Here is a 13,772-nt window from a genome sequence, read left to right on the forward strand (position 1 = left end):
GCCCACCTTGGTGTGCTCCGAGGTGCCCACCACGGTGCGCAACGCCGGTGCGAACCCGGGAGCGCCCCGATGTGTGCTCCAAGGTGCGGCGTGCACGAAGTCGGACCCCGGTTTGCCCCGGGTGCGCACCTCGCGTGCACCTTGGTGCGCACACCTTGGCTGGGTTGCGCGGCCTGGTGGGCACCATGGTGCGCACCAAGGAGCGCTCCGAAGTGTGCTCCAAGGTGCGGCGTGCACGAAGTCGGAGCCCGGTTTGCCCCGGGTACGCACCTTCGCCGGGGTGGGCACCTCGGCTGGGTTGCGCGCCCTGGTGCGCACCAAGGAGCGCTCCGAAGTGTGCTCCAAGGTGCGGCGTGCACGAAGTCGGAGCCCGGTTTGCCCCGGGTGCGCACCTCGCGTGCACCTTCGGCGGGGTTGCGCGCCCTGGTGGGCACCATGGTGCGCACCAAGGAGCGCTCCGAAGTGTGCTCCAAGGTGCGGCGTGCACGAAGTCGGAGCCCGGTTTGCCCCGGGTGCGCACCTCGCGTGCACCTTCGGCGGGGTTGCGCGCCCTGGTGGGCACCATGGTGCGCACCAAGGAGCGCTCCGAAGTGTGCTCCAAGGTGCGGCGTGCACGAAGTCGGAGCCCGGTTTGCCCCGGGTGCGCACCTCGCGTGCACCTTCGCCGCGGTGGGCACCATGGCGTGCACGAAGTCGGAGCCCGGTTTGCCCCGGGTGCGCACCTCGCGTGCACCTTCGCCGGGGTGGGCACCTCGGCTGGGTTGCGCGCCCTGGTGCGCACCAAGGAGCGCTCCGAAGTGTGCTCCAAGGTGCGGCGTGCACGAAGTCGGAGCCCGGTTTGCCCCGGGTGCGCACCTCGCGTGCACCTTCGCCAGGGTGGGCACCTCGGTGCGCACACCTTCTCAATGTTTTCTTGCCTTTTCTGGAAATTGGTGAAGGCAGCGCATCAAAGGTGCGCACCTCGGTGTGCTCCGAGGTGCGAACCCGAGAGCGCTCCGAGGTGCCCACGAAGTCGAAAGTCGGGTTAATTGCATTGTTTTCCCCGGGTGCGCTCCGAGGTGCGCAACATCGGCGCGCACCAAGGAGGGCTCCGAAGTGTGCTCCAAGGTGCGCACGATGGCGTGCACCTCTGGTGCGCACGATTCGGAGCTCGGTTTGACCGGGGTGCGCACACCTTGGCTGGGTTGCGCACCTTTTGTGCGCTCCAAGGTGCGCACGAAGTCGGAGCTCGGTTTGCCCCGGGTGCGCACCTTCGCCAGGGTGCGCACCTTGATGCGCACGCCTTGGCTGGGCTGCGCACCTTGGTGGGCGCCATGGTGCGCACCTTTCGTGCGCTCCAAGGTGCGCACGAAGTCGGAGCTCGGTTTGCCCCGGGTGCGCACCTTGGTGGGCGCCATGGTGCACTCCGAGGTGCCCAAGATTGGTGCGCACCAAGGAGCGCTCCGAAGTGCGCTCCAAGGTGCGCGCGAAGTCGAAAGTTGGGTTAATTGTCCGGTTTGCCTCGGGTGCGCACCTTGCGTGCACCTTCGCCAGGGTGGGCGCCTTGGTGCGCACACCTTGGCTGGGCTGCGCACACCTTGGCACCCGCGTTTCCTTCATTTTAAATTTTTTTTTTTTACAATCTCTCAAGTGGGAAATTCTATAATCTCAACTTTTTTTGCCTTTTCAGGAAACTTTTGAATGGAGCGCATCATTGGTGCGCTCCGAAGTGTGCTCCAAAGCTCTCTCCAGCTGCGTGCACCTGCCCCGGCCGCGCACCCGGCCCCGCCCAGCTTCGCTCACCTGTCCCGGGCGTCTGGTGCGGAACCTTAGAGTAAGAAACATCACCGTGCACCTTGGCCAACGTGCGCGACTCGACCGAGCGCGCACTGGCCGAGGTGCACACCGATTTCACCTGGGTGCGCGCGCAGCACCTCGGGCGCACCGGGGTGCGCGCACAACGCCCGGGTTGCACCGTGGCCTGTGTGCTCGGGGCGCCTCGGGTGCGCGCTCGGTGTCGCCCCCGCGCGCGCGGTAGTGCGGGCAGCGCACCCCGGCCCGGCCCGGCCCCGACGAGAACGCAAACGGGCAAAAGGTTTATTCAAATAGCATTGCGATGCCCGGCGAAAAACTAAAAAAGGGTGCAACACCGGGACTTCCCGGGAGGTCACCCATCCCAGTACTACTCCGGCCCAAGCGCGCTTAACTGCGGAGTTCTGATGGGATCCGGTGCACTAACGCTGGTATGATCGCACCCGTTATGAGCTTGTCGCAGTGTGTACTTAGCAAACCGCGACCCACGTGCGAATCCACCCCGGCCACCCACCCCCGTCGAGGTGCACACCCTCCCTCGCGAAGTGCGCCCCGTTCGCCAAGTGTGAGCCCTGCCCGGGTGCGCGCACCTTGCTAGGGCGTCGGGTGTGCACCCGGCCCGGCCTACGTGCGTGCACCTGTAGGGGGCGTCGTGTGCGTGCAGTGTCCCGTCTGCAACGCGGTGCCCACACACCACCTCGGGCGCAACGACCTGCGCTCACATGTGGGCCGAGTGCACCTTGGTGCATGTTCGGGGCGCCTCGGGTGCACGCTCGATCTTGCCCCGGTGCACCAAGGCGCTCGGTTTGCCCCGGGTGCGCACTTGGTGCAAGGTGGGCACCCAAAATAGGGATCAAGCACCAAAACACAAGTTTCGGGATGCAAAATGGGACCCAAGGACCACAAATGCGTTCCAAGACCCATGATGGGTCCACGAGAACAAAAATGTGTTCCGAGACTTAATAAACAAATATTGGGTTTTAGGAGAAGAAACATGCTCTGATGCCCAAAACGAGAATCGACCCCGAAAAGGCCACAGGCCAAAAGTGGGATGCGAGACAAAAAAAAATGGGACCCGAGGACCAAAATTGGGTTCCCAGGTCGAAGACAGGGCAACCGGACAAGAAACGACCTCTAAGGCTCGAAATGAGTCCCGACGACTAAAACTTGACAAGAAGCACCCATCAGGCACCCAACTCGACACCCATGGGATGCCGACCCACCCGGGCTTCCACCTAGCACACCTTGGCACCCACCCACCCTCGCACCCAACCTCGCACCCAACTTAGCACCTTTGAACCCACATTGGCACTCACCCTGACCCTGGCACCTTGGAACCCACATTGGCACTCACCTTGACCCTGGCACCCACCTTTGCACTCACCTTGGGACCCACCCTGGCTCCCACCTCGGCACCCACCCAGACACCCACCTTGGTTCCTTGGCACCCACCTTGGATCCTTGGCACCCACCCCGACACCCACCTTGGCACGCAACTTGGCTACTTGCCACCCACCTTGGCTCCTTGACGCCCACCCCGACAACCACCCCGTGACCTACCCTGGCTAGGGTTGGTGCACACCCACCCTGGTGCCCACCTTGGCACCCACCCTATGACCCACCTTGGCACGCACCTTAGTACCCACCCCGTTACCCACCCTAGGACCCACCCCGTGACCCACCTTGGCCAGGGTGGGTGCCTTGGTGCGCACAACTTGCCTGGGCTGCACACCAGGGCGGGCTCAAGATGGCACCCGCGTTCCGTTTTTTTCACTATCTTTCAAAACGGAAATTTTAAAATCTCATTTTTTTCTTTTTTTTGCCTTTTCTGGAAATTAGTGAAGGCAGCGCATCAAAGGTGCGCAATGCTGGTGCGAACCCGGGAGCGCTCCGATGTGTGCTCCAAGGTGCGGCGTGCACGAAGTCCGAGCCCGGTTTGCCCCGGGTGCGCACCTCGCGTGCACCTTCGCCGGGGTGAGCACCTTGGCTGGGTTGCGCGCCCTGGTGCGTACCAAGGAGCGCTCTGAAGTGTGCTCCAAGGTGCGGCGTGCACGAAGTCGGAGCCCGGTTTGCCCCGGGTGTGCACCTCGGGTGCGCACCTCGCGTGCACCTTCGCTGCGGTGGGCACCTTGGCTGGGTTGCGCGCCTTGGTGGGCACCATGCAGTGCACGAAGTCGGAGCCCGGTTTGCCCCGGGCGCGCACCTCCGCCAGGGTGGGCACCTTGGTGCGCACAACTTGCCTGGGCTGCGCATCAGGAAGGGCTCAAGATGGCACCCGCGTTCCGTTTTTTTCACTATCTTTCAGAACGGAAATTTTAAAATATCGTTTTTTTTTGCCTTTTCTGGAAATTAGTGAAGGCAGCGCATCAAAGGTGCGCAACGCTGGTGCGAACCTGGGAGCGCTCCGATGTGTGCTCCAAGGTGCGGCGTGCACGAAGTCGGAGCCCGGTTTGCCTCGGGTGCGCCCTGGTGGGCACCATGGTGCGCACCAAGGAGCGCTCCGAAGTGTGCTCCAAGGTGCGGCCTGCACGAAGTCGGAGCCCGGTTTGCCCCGGGTGTGCACCTCGGGTGGGCACCTTGGTGCGCATGCCTTGCCTGGGCTGCGCACCAGGGCGGGCTCAAGATGGCACCCGCGTTCCTTTTTTTTCACTATCTTTCAAAACGGAAATTTTAAAATCTCATTTTTTTTTGCCTTTTTCTGGAAATTAGTGAAGGCAGCGCATCAAAGGTGCGCACCTCGCTGCCCACCACGGTGCGCAACGCCGGTGGGCACCCGGGAGTGCTTCGAAGTGTGCTCCAAGGTGCTGCGTGCACGTTGTCGGAGCCCGGTTTGCCCCGGGTGCGCACCTCGCGTGCACCTTCGTCGGGGTGGGCACCTTGGCTTGGTTTGCCCCGGCTGCGCTCCGAAGCGGGGTTATTGGAGCGCCGCCTCTTTTTTTGTCGGAGCGTTTGGTGGGGTTTCTCGCATTGGCTCTTCCGAGGCCCGGTTGCCACCCTGGCGCGCACGAAGTCGGAAGTAGGGTTAATTGCCCGGGTGCGCACCTTTGCCAGGGTGGCACCTTACCTGGGCTGCGCACCAGGGCGGGCTCAAGATGGCACGCGCGTTCCGTTTTTTTCACTATCTTTCAAAACGGAAATTTTAAAATCTCCTTTTTTTTTTGCCTTTTCTGGAAATTAGTGAAGGCAGCGCATCAAAGGTGCGCACCTCGCTGCCCACCTTGGTGTGCTCTGAGGTGCGCACCCGGGAGCGCTACGAAGTGTGCTCCAAGGTGCGGCGTGCACGTTGTCGGAGCCCGGTTTGCCCCGGGTGCGCACCTCGCCTGCACCTTGGCCGGGGTGGGCACCTTGGCTGGGTTTGCCCAGGGTGCGCTCCGAAGCGGGGTTACTGGAGCGCCCCCTCTTTTTTTGTCAGAGAGTTTGGTGGGGTTTCTCGCATTGGCTCTTCCCAGGCCCGGTTGTTGGGTGCGCTCCCACCCTGGCGCGCGCGAAGTTGGAAGTTGGGTTAATTGCCCGGGCGCGCACCTTCGCCAGGGTGGGCACCTTGGTGCGCAAACCTTGGCTGGGCTGCGCACCAGGGCGGGCTCAAGATGGCACCAGCATTCCCTTTTTCTCACTATCTTTCAAAACGGAAATTTTAAAATCTCGTTTTTTTTTTGCCTTTTATGGAAATTAGTGAAGGCATCGCATCAAAGGTGCGCACCTCGCTGCCCACCTTGGTGTGCTCCGAGGTGCCCACCACGGTGCGCAACGCCGGTGCGAACCCGGGAGCGCCCCGATGTGTGCTCCAAGGTGCGGCGTGCACGAAGTCGGACCCCGGTTTGCCCCGGGTGCGCACCTCGCGTGCACCTTGGTGCGCACACCTTGGCTGGGTTGCGCGGCCTGGTGGGCACCATGGTGCGCACCAAGGAGCGCTCCGAAGTGTGCTCCAAGGTGCGGCGTGCACGAAGTCGGAGCCCGGTTTGCCCCGGGTGCGCACCTTCGCCGCGGTGGGCACCATGGCGTGCACGAAGTCGGAGCCCGGTTTGCCCCGGGTGCGCACCTCGCGTGCACCTTCGCCGGGGTGGGCACCTCGGCTGGGTTGCGCGCCCTGGTGCGCACCAAGGAGCGCTCTGAAGTGTGCTCCAAGGTGCGGCGTGCACGAAGTCGGAGCCCGGTTTGCCCCGGGTGTGCACCTCGGGTGCGCACCTCGCGTGCACCTTCGCTGCGGTGGGCACCTTGGCTGGGTTGCGCGCCTTGGTGGGCACCATGCAGTGCACGAAGTCGGAGCCCGGATTGCCCCGGGCGCGCACCTCCGCCAGGGTGGGCACCTTGGTGCGCACAACTTGCCTGGGCTGCGCACCAGGAAGGGCTCAAGATGGCACCCGCGTTCCGTTTTTTTCACTATCTTTCAGAACGGAAATTTTAAAATCTCGTTTTTTTTTGCCTTTTCTTGAAATTAGTGAAGGCAGCGCATCAAAGGTGCGCAACGCTGGTGCGAACCTGGGAGCGCTCCGATGTGTGCTCCAAGGTGCGGCGTGCACGAAGTCGGACCCCGGTTTGCCCCGGGTGCGCACCTCGCGTGCACCTTGGTGCGCACACCTTGGCTGGGTTGCGCGCCCTGGTGGGCACCATGGTGCGCACCAAGGAGCGCTCCGAAGTGTGCTCCAAGGTGCGGCGTGCACGAAGTCGGAGCCCGGTTTGCCCCGGGTGCGCACCTCGCGTGCACCTTCGCCGCGGTGGGCACCATGGCGTGCACGAAGTCGGAGCCCGGTTTGCCCCGGGTGCGCACCTCGCGTGCACCTTCGCCGGGGTGGGCACCTTGGTGTGCAGACCTTGGCTGGGTTGCGCGCCCTGGTGGGCACCATGGTGCGCACCAAGGAGCGCTCCGAAGTGTGCTCCAAGGTGCGGCCTGCACGAAGTCGGAGCCCGGTTTGCCCCGGGTGTGCACCTCGGGTGGGCACCTTGGTGCGCATGCCTTGCCTGGGCTGCGCACCAGGGCGGGCTCAAGATGGCACCCGCGTTCCTTTTTTTTCACTATCTTTCAAAACGGAAATTTTAAAATCTCATTTTTTTTTGCCTTTTTCTGGAAATTAGTGAAGGCAGCGCATCAAAGGTGCGCACCTCGCTGCCCACCACGGTGCGCAACGCCGGTGGGCACCCGGGAGTGCTTCGAAGTGTGCTCCAAGGTGCTGCGTGCACGTTGTCGGAGCCCGGTTTGCCCCGGGTGCGCACCTCGCGTGCACCTTCGTCGGGGTGGGCACCTTGGCTGGGTTTGCCCCGGCTGCGCTCCGAAGCGGGGTTATTGGAGCGCCGCCTCTTTTTTTGTCGGAGCGTTTGGTGGGGTTTCTCGCATTGGCTCTTCCGAGGCCCGGTTGCCACCCTGGCGCGCACGAAGTCGGAAGTAGGGTTAATTGCCCGGGTGCGCACCTTTGCCAGGGTGGGCACCTTACCTGGGCTGCGCACCAGGGCGGGCTCAAGATGGCACGCGCGTTCCGTTTTTTTCACTATCTTTCAAAACGGAAATTTTAAAATCTCCTTTTTTTTTTGCCTTTTCTGGAAATTAGTGAAGGCAGCGCATCAAAGGTGCGCACCTCGCTGCCCACCTTGGTGTGCTCTGAGGTGCGCACCCGGGAGCGCTACGAAGTGTGCTCCAAGGTGCGGCGTGCACGTTGTCGGAGCCCGGTTTGCCCCGGGTGCGCACCTCGCCTGCACCTTGGCCGGGGTGGGCACCTTGGCTGGGTTTGCCCAGGGTGCGCTCCGAAGCGGGGTTACTGGAGCGCCCCCTCTTTTTTTGTCAGAGCGTTTGGTGGGGTTTCTCGCATTGGCTCTTCCCAGGCCCGGTTGTTGGGTGCGCTCCCACCCTGGCGCGCGCGAAGTTGGAAGTTGGGTTAATTGCCCGGGCGCGCACCTTCGCCAGGGTGGGCACCTTGGTGCGCACACCTTGGCTGGGCTGCGCACCAGGGCGGGCTCAAGATGGCACCAGCATTCCCTTTTTCTCACTATCTTTCAAAACGGAAATTTTAAAATCTCGTTTTTTTTTTGCCTTTTATGGAAATTAGTGAAGGCATCGCATCAAAGGTGCGCACCTCGCTGCCCACCTTGGTGTGCTCCGAGGTGCCCACCACGGTGCGCAACGCCGGTGCGAACCCGGGAGCGCCCCGATGTGTGCTCCAAGGTGCGGCGTGCACGAAGTCGGACCCCGGTTTGCCCCGGGTGCGCACCTCGCGTGCACCTTGGTGCGCACACCTTGGCTGGGTTGCGCGGCCTGGTGGGCACCATGGTGCGCACCAAGGAGCGCTCCGAAGTGTGCTCCAAGGTGCGGCGTGCACGAAGTCGGAGCCCGGTTTGCCCCGGGTACGCACCTCGCGTGCACCTTCGCCGGGGTGGGCACCTCGGCTGGGTTGCGCGCCCTGGTGCGCACCAAGGAGCGCTCCGAAGTGTGCTCCAAGGTGCGGCGTGCACGAAGTCGGAGCCCGGTTTGCCCCGGGTGCGCACCTTCGCCGCGGTGCGCACCATGGCGTGCACGAAGTCGGAGCCCGGTTTGCCCCGGGTGCGCACCTCGCGTGCACCTTCGGCGGGGTTGCGCGCCCTGGTGGGCACCATGGTGCGCACCAAGGAGCGCTCCGAAGTGTGCTCCAAGGTGCGGCGTGCACGAAGTCGGAGCCCGGTTTGCCCCGGGTGCGCACCTCGCGTGCACCTTCGGCGGGGTTGCGCGCCCTGGTGGGCACCATGGTGCGCACCAAGGAGCGCTCCGAAGTGTGCTCCAAGGTGCGGCGTGCACGAAGTCGGAGCCCGGTTTGCCCCGGGTGCGCACCTCGCGTGCACCTTCGCCGCGGTGGGCACCATGGCGTGCACGAAGTCGGAGCCCGGTTTGCCCCGGGTGCGCACCTCGCGTGCACCTTCGCCGGGGTGGGCACCTCGGCTGGGTTGCGCGCCCTGGTGCGCACCAAGGAGCGCTCCGAAGTGTGCTCCAAGGTGCGGCGTGCACGAAGTCGGAGCCCGGTTTGCCCCGGGTGCGCACCTCGCGTGCACCTTCGCCAGGGTGGGCACCTCGGTGCGCACACCTTCTCAATGTTTTCTTGCCTTTTCTGGAAATTGGTGAAGGCAGCGCATCAAAGGTGCGCACCTCGGTGTGCTCCGAGGTGCGAACCCGAGAGCGCTCCGAGGTGCCCACGAAGTCGAAAGTCGGGTTAATTGCATTGTTTTCCCCGGGTGCGCTCCGAGGTGCGCAACATCGGCGCGCACCAAGGAGGGCTCCGAAGTGTGCTCCAAGGTGCGCACGATGGCGTGCACCTCTGGTGCGCACGATTCGGAGCTCGGTTTGACCGGGGTGCGCACACCTTGGCTGGGTTGCGCACCTTTTGTGCGCTCCAAGGTGCGCACGAAGTCGGAGCTCGGTTTGCCCCGGGTGCGCACCTTCGCCAGGGTGCGCACCTTGATGCGCACGCCTTGGCTGGGCTGCGCACCTTGGTGGGCGCCATGGTGCGCACCTTTCGTGCGCTCCAAGGTGCGCACGAAGTCGGAGCTCGGTTTGCCCCGGGTGCGCACCTTGGTGGGCGCCATGGTGCACTCCGAGGTGCCCAAGATTGGTGCGCACCAAGGAGCGCTCCGAAGTGCGCTCCAAGGTGCGCGCGAAGTCGAAAGTTGGGTTAATTGTCCGGTTTGCCTCGGGTGCGCACCTTGCGTGCACCTTCGCCAGGGTGGGCGCCTTGGTGCGCACACCTTGGCTGGGCTGCGCACACCTTGGCACCCGCGTTTCCTTCATTTTAAATTTTTTTTTTTTACAATCTCTCAAGTGGGAAATTCTATAATCTCAACTTTTTTTGCCTTTTCAGGAAACTTTTGAATGGAGCGCATCATTGGTGCGCTCCGAAGTGTGCTCCAAAGCTCTCTCCAGCTGCGTGCACCTGCCCCGGCCGCGCACCCGGCCCCGCCCAGCTTCGCTCACCTGTCCCGGGCGTCTGGTGCGGAACCTTAGAGTAAGAAACATCACCGTGCACCTTGGCCAACGTGCGCGACTCGACCGAGCGCGCACTGGCCGAGGTGCACACCGATTTCACCTGGGTGCGCGCGCAGCACCTCGGGCGCACCGGGGTGCGCGCACAACGCCCGGGTTGCACCGTGGCCTGTGTGCTCGGGGCGCCTCGGGTGCGCGCTCGGTGTCGCCCCCCGCGCGCGCGGTAGTGCGGGCAGCGCACCCCGGCCCGGCCCGGCCCCGACGAGAACGCAAACGGGCAAAAGGTTTATTCAAATAGCATTGCGACGCCCGGCGAAAAACTAAAAAAGGGTGCAACACCGGGACTTCCCGGGAGGTCACCCATCCCAGTACTACTCCGGCCCAAGCGCGCTTAACTGCGGAGTTCTGATGGGATCCGGTGCACTAATGCTGGTATGATCGCACCCGTTATGAGCTTGTCGCAGTGTGTACTTAGCAAACCGCGACCCACGTGCGAATCCACCCCGGCCACCCACCCCCGTCGAGGTGCACACCCTCCCTCGCGAAGTGCGCCCCGTTCGCCAAGTGTGAGCCCTGCCCGGGTGCGCGCACCTTGCTAGGGCGTCGGGTGTGCACCCGGCCCGGCCTACGTGCGTGCACCTGGAGGGGGCGTCGTGTGCGTGCAGTGTCCCGTCTGCAACGCGGTGCCCACACACCACCTCGGGCGCAACGACCTGCGCTCACATGTGGGCCGAGTGCACCTTGGTGCATGTTCGGGGCGCCTCGGGTGCACGCTCGATCTTGCCCCGGTGCACCAAGGCGCTCGGTTTGCCCCGGGTGCGCACTTGGTGCAAGGTGGGCACCCAAAATAGGGATCAAGCACCAAAACACAAGTTTCGGGATGCAAAATGGGACCCAAGGACCACAAATGCGTTCCAAGACCCATGATGGGTCCACGAGAACAAAAATGTGTTCCGAGACTTAATAAACAAATATTGGGTTTTAGGAGAAGAAACATGCTCTGATGCCCAAAACGAGAATCGACCCCGAAAAGGCCACAGGCCAAAAGTGGGATGCGAGACAAAAAAAAATGGGACCCGAGGACCAAAATTGGGTTCCCAGGTCGAAGACAGGGCAACCGGACAAGAAACGACCTCTAAGGCTCGAAATGAGTCCCGACGACTAAAACTTGACAAGAAGCACCCATCAGGCACCCAACTCGACACCCATGGGATGCCGACCCACCCGGGCTTCCACCTAGCACACCTTGGCACCCACCCACCCTCGCACCCAACCTCGCACCCAACTTAGCACCTTTGAACCCACATTGGCACTCACCCTGACCCTGGCACCTTGGAACCCACATTGGCACTCACCTTGACCCTGGCACCCACCTTTGCACTCACCTTGGGACCCACCCTGGCTCCCACCTCGGCACCCACCCAGACACCCACCTTGGTTCCTTGGCACCCACCTTGGATCCTTGGCACCCACCCCGACACCCACCTTGGCACGCAACTTGGCTACTTGCCACCCACCTTGGCTCCTTGACGCCCACCCCGACAACCACCCCGTGACCTACCCTGGCTAGGGTTGGTGCACACCCACCCTGGTGCCCACCTTGGCACCCACCCTATGACCCACCTTGGCACGCACCTTAGTACCCACCCCGTTACCCACCCTAGGACCCACCCCGTGACCCACCTTGGCCAGGGTGGGTGCACCCACCCTGGTGCCCACCTTGGCACCCACCCATCCTAGCACCCAGCCTGTGACCGGGCTTGGAACCCAACCTTGCACCCGCACCCGTCTTGGCCAGTGTGGGTGCGCACCCATCCTGGCACCCACGTTGTGACACACCCTTTAACCCACGCACCCTAGCACCCACGTTGGCACCCACCTTGGAACCCAACCTAGCAACTTGGCACCCACCCCGTGACCCACCTTGGCATCCACCATAGCAGTCGCCGACTTGGCACCCACCTCGGCACCCACCTTGACACTTGTGGACCCACCTTGCCACTCACCCTAGCATCGACCCATCCTAGCACCCACCCTGGCACCTTTGCACCCTAGCACTCACCCATCCTAGCACCTAACCTGTGACCCACCTTGACACTCACCCTCGCACCCACCTTGGAACCCAACCTAGCACCCACCCACCCTGACACCAACCCTAGCACCTACCCACCCTTGCACCCACCCTGTGACCCATCTTGGCACCCACCCATCCTACCACTCAACCTATCACCCACCTTCTCACCCACCTTGGCATCCACCTTAGCACCCACCCACACTGGCACCTTGGCACCCACCTCGGGCAAGGTGGGTGCACACCCACCCTGGCACCCAATTTAGAACCCACCGAGCATGTTACCCACCTTGGCACCCACATTGCAGCCCACCCTAGTACCCACCCTATGACCCACATTGGCATCCACACCCTAGCACCCAGGCACCTCGACACCCGCCTTGACACCCACCCTAGCACTGAACCTGTGACCCACCTTGGAACTCACCCTAGAACCCACCCACCCTGTGAACCACCTTGGCATCCACCTTAGCACCCACCCACCTTGGCACCCACTCTAGCACTCACCCATCCTAACACCCAACTTGTTACCCACCTTGGCACCCGCCCTCGCGTCCACCTTGAAACCCACCCTAGCACCCACCCACGCAGGAGCCCACCTTGGCACCCAACCTAACACCCACGCATCCTGGCACCCAACTTGTGACCCACCTTGGAACCCACCCTAGTACCCACCTTTGAACCCACTATATCACCAACCCACCTTGGCACCCACCCTATGACCCTCTTTGGAATCCACCCTAGCACGCACCCACCCTGGCACCCACCATGGAGCGCACCCTAGCACCCACCCACCTCGGCACGCACCTCAACACCCACCTTGGTGTGCGCACTGCGCCAACCTCTCAAAGACCCTATGTGGTGCGCTCCAAAGTGTACACCTTTGGTGCGCTCCAAGGTGCGCACCTTTGGTGCACACCGAGGTGCACACCAAAGTGTGCACCGAGGTGAGCACCAAAGTGCACTCCAGGGTGCACACCAAGGCGTGCACCTTTGGTGCGGTCAATGCAAACGAATTCGGAAGTTGGGGTCGATGTCCTAATCGTTGCTGCAGACTACACGTATGAGAATCGGACAAATAGCTTTATATAGGGGAGGTGTTGCGTTTGATGGGTCGACTCCCCTGGTTGTGTGCACTGCACCAACTTCAAAGACCCTGTCTTGTTTAAGAAGTCAAAAGTTGGGGTGGATGTCCTAATCATTGCTGCAGTCTACGCATGTATGAGAATCAGACAAATAGCTTATATAGGGGAGGTGTTGCATTCGGTGGGTTGACTCCCCTGGTTGTGCGCACTGCGCCAACCTCAAAGACCCCGCATAGCAGAAGAAGTCGGAAGTCGGATTTTGGTGAGCACCAAGGCGTGCACCTTTGGTGCGGTCAACGCAGACGAATTCAGAAGTTGGGGTGGATGTCCTAATCGTTGTTGCAGGCTACACATGTATGAGAATCAGACAAATAGCTTATATAGGGGAGGTGTTGGGTTTGATGGGTCAACTCCCTTGGTTGTGCGCATTACGCCAACCTCAAAGACCTTGTTTTCGTTAAGAAGTCAAAAGTTGGGGTCAATGTCCTAATGGCTCCTGCAGGCTACACATGTATGAGAATCGGACAAATAGCTTATATAGGGGAGGTGTTGGGTTTGATGGGTCGACTCCCCTGGTTGTGCGCATTACGTCAACCTCAAAGACCTTGTTTTCGTTAAGAAGTCAAAAGTTGGGGTCGATGTCCTAATTGCTCCTGTAGACTACACATGTATGAGAATCAGACAAATAGCTTATATAGGGGAGGTGTTGGGTTTGATGGGTTGACTCCCCTAGTTGTTCGCATTACACCAACCTCAAAGACCTTGTTTTCGTTTAGAAGCCGAAAGTTGGGGTCGATGTCCTAATTGCTCCTGCAGGCTACGCATGTATGAGAATCAGACAAATAGCTTATATAGGGGAGGTGTTGGGTTTGATGGGTCGACTCCCCTG

The 13,772-nt window shown here is 61.9% G+C and overlaps 2 non-coding genes across 2 annotated transcripts; both read right to left on the reverse strand.

Moving 5' to 3' along the window:
* Positions 1-2,117: 2,117 nt before the first annotated feature.
* On the reverse strand, positions 2,118-2,236 carry LOC131873101 (5S ribosomal RNA). Its single transcript, XR_009371137.1, has one exon. It is a non-coding gene; the product is annotated as a 5S ribosomal RNA (ribosomal RNA).
* A 7,818-nt stretch (positions 2,237-10,054) lies between these two features.
* Positions 10,055-10,173, reverse strand: LOC131873104 (5S ribosomal RNA). The gene has a single exon (XR_009371140.1). It is a non-coding gene; the product is annotated as a 5S ribosomal RNA (ribosomal RNA).
* Positions 10,174-13,772: the final 3,599 nt, after the last annotated feature.

The sequence above is a fragment of the Cryptomeria japonica genome, unplaced genomic scaffold, assembly GCF_030272615.1.
Source record: "Cryptomeria japonica unplaced genomic scaffold, Sugi_1.0 HiC_scaffold_1056, whole genome shotgun sequence".
Lineage (NCBI taxonomy): Eukaryota > Viridiplantae > Streptophyta > Pinopsida > Cupressales > Cupressaceae > Cryptomeria > Cryptomeria japonica.